Source organism: Nomia melanderi, unplaced genomic scaffold, assembly GCF_051020985.1.
Source record: "Nomia melanderi isolate GNS246 unplaced genomic scaffold, iyNomMela1 scaffold0141, whole genome shotgun sequence".
In the NCBI taxonomy this organism is placed as follows: Eukaryota; Metazoa; Arthropoda; class Insecta; order Hymenoptera; family Halictidae; genus Nomia; species Nomia melanderi.
In genome coordinates, this window is record NW_027475256.1 from 30001 (window position 1) to 37500 (window position 7500).

At 49.8% G+C, this 7500-nt stretch overlaps 1 non-coding gene across 1 annotated transcript; it reads right to left on the reverse strand.

The window, feature by feature from the left end:
- Positions 1 to 1452: 1452 nt before the first annotated feature.
- LOC143175609 (5.8S ribosomal RNA) lies at positions 1453 to 1607 on the reverse strand. Its single transcript, XR_013000321.1, has one exon. It is a non-coding gene; the product is annotated as a 5.8S ribosomal RNA (ribosomal RNA).
- Positions 1608 to 7500: the final 5893 nt, after the last annotated feature.

A 7500-nucleotide genomic window follows, 5' to 3' on the forward strand; every position in this document is an offset into this window, starting at 1 on the left:
ACGTATTTTACGGGATACGGAAACGTTACCACGTGGTGTCACACACGATCGTCCGTCTCTTCTCTATAGCAGAAACCGATAAAAATACACCTCCCGAAAGAGAGTATATGGTGATTCTTTTTATATATATATATATTTCGAAATACAACTGAACGTGGCGGAAGCGCACGGTGGTGGTCCAGCGAGGACACGCGACGACGGGGAATAAGAACTATTCGACCCGTTACGAATACGCATGCTCGTCCCGCACGATTTTAACACACACCGTGTTTTTCTCCAGTCGTCAAAGCGTTCGTGCGTCGAATTCGAAAAATAAAAAAAAAAGAAAAACACCTTTTCTCTCTCTCGGGGTAAAAGAGTCGATGTGTATTGTGTATAAAGGTTCTGCGAGAAGTCTCGTTTTGACGTGTGTTCCGCCGATAACGACGATCCTCCGAAACGGGGATACAGAAACGTTTACACCTCACAACACGATCTCCGTCTCTCTCTATAGCAGAAACCGATAAAAATACACCTCCCGAAAGAGAGTATATGGTGATTCTTTTTATATATATATATTTCGAAATTCAACTGAACGTGGCGGGAAGCGCACGGTGGTGGTCCAGCGAGGACACGCGACGACGGGGAATAAGAACTATTCGACCGTTACGAATACGCATGCTCGTCCCGCACGATTTTAACACACACCGTGTTTTCTCCAGTCGTCAAAGCGTTCGTGCGTCGAATTCGAAAAAATAAAAAAAAGAAATACACCTTTTCTCTCTCTCTCGGGGTAAAAAGAGTCGATGTGTATTGTGTATAAAGGTTCTGCTGCGAGAAGTCTCGTTTGCCGTGTGTTTCGGTAACGACGATCCTCCGAAACGTACATCTCATTCGTAAGAGAGGAAGAAAACAATCTCCCTGGGGCCAGTCGGTAATATACCGACATACGACGTGTCGTGCACATCCGTCTCACGCACGGTATACAAAATATGAATAAAACGTGTGTAGTCTCTCTCTCTCTCGACTTCTTAATATTTTCTTTCACCTCTGACGCATCATTTCAGGTGACGTCGGGAGCGCGGGAAAAAAAATTTTTCTAAACACACGAAACCGTTCATCTCACGAACAGCCGAAAAAGTTGTCGCTCAGATCCATATCGCAGTGGAGCGGTATCCGCGGGCGGTCGTAATTGAACGACGCACGACGCCGCGAACACTCACGCGAGTCCATACAACGATTCCGATCGTTTTGCAACAACTAGAACGTACACTGTCCGTGAAATTCACAGAATTTTCGCGTGTCCGCGACAAACGCCGACGAGACACCCATCGTTCGCTCGTACGTAGCATCCTTCTCTTAACCCGACTCAGAAACGTTCTTTGCGCCCTTCGGTAAAAAAACGTTCGATCCGAAGAGGTGAACGACGGCGGGGATTTGACAGAGCTACGCAAGCAGTGTATGGTACGTAAACGACCCTCAGCCAGGCGTGGTCCAGGAATTGTATCCGTGGACCGCAATGTGCGTTCGAAATGTCGATGTTCATGTGTCCTGCAGTTCACACGTTGACGCGCAATTAGCTGCGTTCTTCATCGACCCACGAGCCAAGTGATCCACCGTTCAGGGTAATCGTATAAATTTTATATTTCACATATATAATTTTATTCTCATTTGTTCGACCTAATATCTCTCTTCTTTCAAAGAGAAGATAAAAGTTGATACCTGAATCTCCGACCAGCGCGCGAAGGAGATTCAGGCGTCGCCTTGGAGACGACACCGAAGCCTTTCGAGACGAAAAACGTTCAAGTAATATGTATATATTTCTCGACGTTCCGGGCGTATAGTGCATTCAAAAACCCGCGAAAGACGCAGAAGACTCGCACGCGTGGAAACGACGGGGATATATTTTGTATCCTACCCGATACTGAATCCATCGCGTGCAGTCGACCCTCGCGTTCTTCCGATCAGACGCATCTATTGTTGCGCGCATGTTTTCGCGTCGCATCGCGCGAAACGTTGCACGAATCGTACCGATCGATCGATTGAAAGCAAATAATGAAAAAAGACTTCACAGCTGGCTCTTTGCCGGTCATTCGTCCCATGTTATCTCTTGCCGCGAAATTGGCGCGCAAGAGTTGGGTGTCAGACGCGCGGCTTTAAAACGAGCTTCACGGCCGGTCCCTTCGTTACCGCTTTCGTTCTTCTCTCGGAACGACCATGAACGAACACGACGAGCGACGCTACGGCATACACACGTCCACGGATTCGATTTAAAAAAACAGACTTCACAGCTGGCTCTTTGCCGGTCATTCGTCCCATATTATCTCTTGCCGCGAAATTGGCGCGCAAGAGTTGGGTGTCAGACGCACGGCTTTAAAACGAGCTTCACGGCCGGTCCTCTCAATTCCGTGTACGGTACACGCAAGATGCGGGTTCCACTTCCAGACTACCGGTCCCTTCTCTCTACGAGAATCGATAGTAGAAGAACGGCTCGAAAACGCGTCTCAGAGACTAGGGGAAAAGAAGCGGTATGCGAGCGAAACGAAACGCATTATGGAAACGTCGCGAAACAATGTTCGACGGTTGCTCGGTTCCAATCGTGCGGCCGTTTCAATTTCTCGTGCGCTTCACCGTCCCTCCGTAACTCTGGCCGATCGCGTATACCGAAGAGCCGACACGCGCAAAAACCACAGGCATTGTATACTGTATATATATATGTTACAGTCACAGCCTTCGCGCGTTTTACTCTCCGACGCGGGGTTTCCACGACGAAAGAGAGACAGTTTCGTGGCGGTTGACTCGGCCGAATCGCTACGACGGGTATTTCTATTATAGAACGAATCATCGCCACCCTTTACCAGTGCCCGACGAAGGAATCACAAGGTCATCTGAAGTTTACAATGCCAGCGACGGTAATTCCAACGAAGACCCGATAAGTCAACTCATCGTTCTATTTCTCCCGTACAGAAAAGCGAATCGACGCTAACGCACCTCGCGCAAGCACGAACGTTCTCTTCGCGTGGATCATCCCATCGTCGAAAGATGTAAAGACGCATTGGAGATCGTGGTCTCTGGCGGGCTCATTGCACGCCCCACTGCATATCTTTCCTCGAATCGAGAATGATTCGTCCACTAAGGCTGCGAAACTACGCGTCGAGGAAACTAGGGGAAAGAAGCGGGATGCGAGCGAAACGACAATACATTATGGAAACGTCGCGAAACAATGTTCGGCGGTTGCTCGTTTCCTCCTGCGGACGTTTCATTGCTCGGGCGCTTCACGTCCCTCCGTAACCTTCGCGCGATCGCGTGCCCCGGAGAGCCGGCAACCGGTGAACCACAGGCGTATAAACTATAGTCTTCTATAGCAAGCCTTCGGCGGTTACTCTCCGACGCGGGGATTCACGACGAGAGAGAATTTCGTGGCGGGTGACATCGGTCGAAACGCTACGACGGGTATTTCTATTATAGAACGAATCATCGCCACCCTTTACCAGTGCCCGACGAAGGAATCACAAGGTCATCTGGAGTTTACAATGCCAGCGACGGTAATTCCAACGAAGACCCGATAAGTCAACTCATCGTTCTATTTCTCCCCGTACAGACAAGCGAATCAACGCTATCGCACCTCACGCATGCACGAACGTTCTCTTCGCGTGAATCGTCCCATCGTCGAAAGATATAGCCGCTTGGAGATCGTGGCCCATCAAGTTCTTCCGTAACTCCTGCGCGATCGCGTACCCCCGGAGAGCAGGCAACCGGTGAACCACAGGCGTATAAACTATAGTCTTCTATAGCAAGCCTTCGCGTTTACTCTACGACGCGGGATTCCACGACGAGAGAGATTTTCGTGGCGGGTGACACGGCCGAATCGCTACGACGGGTATTTCTATTATAGAACGAATCATCGCCACCCTTTACCAGTGCCCGACGCCACCCTTTACCAGTGCCCGACGAAGGAATCACAAGGTCATCTGGAGTTTACAATGCCAGCGACGGTAATTCCAACGAAGACCCGATAAGTCAACTCATCGTTCTATTTCTCCCCGTACAGAAAAGCGAATCGGCGCTATCGCACCTCACGCAAGCAGGAATGATCTCTTCGCGTGGATCGTCCCATCGTCGAAAGATGTAAGACGTACAGAAATCGTGGTCCATCACGATTATTCGTAACTCTCCGAGTCGCGTATCTGAGAGTAGGACAAACGGAGAACCACAGGCATAAATAATACTATATGTTTCTTATATAGTTAGCCTTCGCGTTTTACTCTCCGACATGGGGATTCCACGACGAGAGAGAGTTTCGTGGCGGGTGTCTCGGCCGAATCGCTACGACGGGTATTTCTATTATAGAACGAATCATCGCCACCCTTTACCAGTGCCCGACGAAGGAATCACAAGGTCATCTGGAGTTTACAATGCCAGCGACGGTAATTCCAACGAAGACCCGATAAGTCAACTCATCGTTCTATTTCTCCCCGTACAGAAAAGCGAATCGACGCTATCGCACCTCGCGCGAGCACGTAACTACTCTTCGCGTGGATCGTCCCATCGTCGAAAGATGTAAGACGCACGGAAATCGTGGCCCATCAACGTTTTTTTGTAACTCTGCCGATCGCGTATCACAGAGCCGAGACGCACATACCACAGGCGTATAATACCGTTTTCTTTCGTATGGTAAGCCTTCGCGTTTACTCTTCGGCGCGGGGTTTCCACGTCGAGAGAGACATTCGTGGCGGGTGACATCGGTCGAAACGCTACGACGGGTATTACTATTATAGAACGAATCATCGCCACCCTTTACCAGTGCCCGACGAAGGAATCACAAGGTCATCTGGAGTTTACAATGCCAGCGACGGTAATTCCAACGAAGACCCGATAAGTCAACTCAACGTTCTATTTCTCCCCGTACAGAAAAGCGAATCGACGCTGTTGCACCTCACGCAAGCACGAACGTTCTCTTCGCGTGGATCGTCCCATCGTCGAAAGATGTAAGACGCACGGAAATCGTGGCACATCACGTGTTTTCGGAACTCTGTCGACCGCGTATCTCAGAGACGACGCGCGCGAACCACTGGCATATACTATTATATATCGCGTTTTACCCTCCGACGCGGGGATTCCACGACGAGAGAGAGTTTCGTGAGCGGGTTGACTCGGAAGAAACGCTACGACGGGTATTTCTATTATAGAACGCATCATCGCCACCCTTTACCAGTGCCCGACGAAGGAATCACAAGGTCATCTGGAGTTTACAATGCCAGCGACGGTAATTCCAACGAAGACCCGATAAGTCAACTCAACGTTCTATTTCTCCCCGTACAGAAAAGCGAATCGACGCAATCGCACCATACGCGTGCACGTAAACAACTCTTCGCGTGGATCGTCCCATCGTCGAGAGACGTAAGTTTTCATAGTATGAATTCGCGTTTTACTCTCCGACGCGGGGATTCCACGACGAGAGAGAGTTTCGTGAGCGGGTTGACTCGGAAGAAACGCTACGACGGGTATTTCTATTATAGAACGCATCATCGCCACCCTTTACCAGTGCCCGACGAAGGAATCACAAGGTCATCTGGAGTTTACAATGCCAGCGACGGTAATTCCAACGAAGACCCGATAAGTCAACTCAACGTTCTATTTCTCCCCGTACAGAAAAGCGAATCGACGCAATCGCACCATACGCGTGCACGTAAACAACTCTTCGCGTGGATCGTCCCATCGTCGAGAGACGTAAGTTTTCATAGTATGAATTCGCGTTTTACTCTCCGACGCGGGGATTCCACGACGAGAGAGAGTTTCGTGAGCGGGTTGACTCGGAAGAAACGCTACGACGGGTATTTCTATTATAGAACGCATCATCGCCACCCTTTACCAGTGCCCGACGAAGGAATCACAAGGTCATCTGGAGTTTACAATGCCAGCGACGGTAATTCCAACGAAGACCCGATAAGTCAACTCAACGTTCTATTACTCCCCGTACAGAAAAGCGAATCGACGCAATCGCACCATACGCGTGCACGTAACAACTCTTCGCGTGGATCGTCCCATCGTCGAGAGACGTAAGTTTCATAGTAAGCCTTCGGCGTTTTACTCTCCGACGCGGGGATTCCACGACGAGAGAGAGAGTTTCGTGAGCGGGTTGACTCGGAAGAAACGCTACGACGGGTATTTCTATTATAGAACGCATCATCGCCACCCTTTACCAGTGCCCGACGAAGGAATCACAAGGTCATCTGGAGTTTACAATGCCAGCGACGGTAATTCCAACGAAGACCCGATAAGTCAACTCAACGTTCTATTTCTCCCCGTACAGAAAAGCGAATCGACGCAATCGCACCATACGCGTACACGTAAACAACTCTTCGCGTGGATCGTCCCATCGTCGAGAGACGTAAGTTTTCATAGTATGAATTCGCGTTTTACTCTCCGACGCGGGGATTCCACGACGAGAGAGAGTTTCGTGAGCGGGTTGACTCGGAAGAAACGCTACGACGGGTATTTCTATTATAGAACGCATCATCGCCACCCTTTACCAGTGCCCGACGAAGGAATCACAAGGTCATCTGGAGTTTACAATGCCAGCGACGGTAATTCCAACGAAGACCCGATAAGTCAACTCAACGTTCTATTTCTCCCCGTACAGAAAAGCGAATCGACGCAATCGCACCATACGCGTGCACGTAAACAACTCTTCGCGTGGATCGTCCCATCGTCGAGAGACGTAAGTTTTCATAGTATGAATTCGCGTTTTACTCTCCGACGCGGGGATTCCACGACGAGAGAGAGTTTCGTGAGCGGGTTGACTCGGAAGAAACGCTACGACGGGTATTTCTATTATAGAACGCATCATCGCCACCCTTTACCAGTGCCCGACGAAGGAATCACAAGGTCATCTGGAGTTTACAATGCCAGCGACGGTAATTCCAACGAAGACCCGATAAGTCAACTCAACGTTCTATTACTCCCCGTACAGAAAAGCGAATCGACGCAATCGCACCATACGCGTGCACGTAACAACTCTTCGCGTGGATCGTCCCATCGTCGAGAGACGTAAGTTTCCATACTATGAATTCGCGTTTTACTCTCCGACGCGGGGATTCCACGACGAGAGAGTGTTTCGTGAGCGGGTTGACTCGGAAGAAACGCTACGACGGGTATTTCTATTATAGAACGCATCATCGCCACCCTTTACCAGTGCCCGACGAAGGAATCACAAGGTCATCTGGAGTTTACAATGCCAGCGACGGTAATTCCAACGAAGACCCGATAAGTCAACTCAACGTTCTATTGCTCCCCGTACAGAAAAGCGAATCGACGCAATCGCACCATACGCGTGCACGTAACAACTCTTCGCGTGGATCGTCCCATCGTCGAGAGACGTAAGTTTCATAAGTAAGCCTTCGGCGTTTTATTCTCCGACGCGGGGATTCCACGACGAGAGAGTGTTTCGTGGCGGGTGACTAGGCCGAAACGCTACGACGGGTATTTCTATTATAGAACGAATCATCGCCACCCTTTACC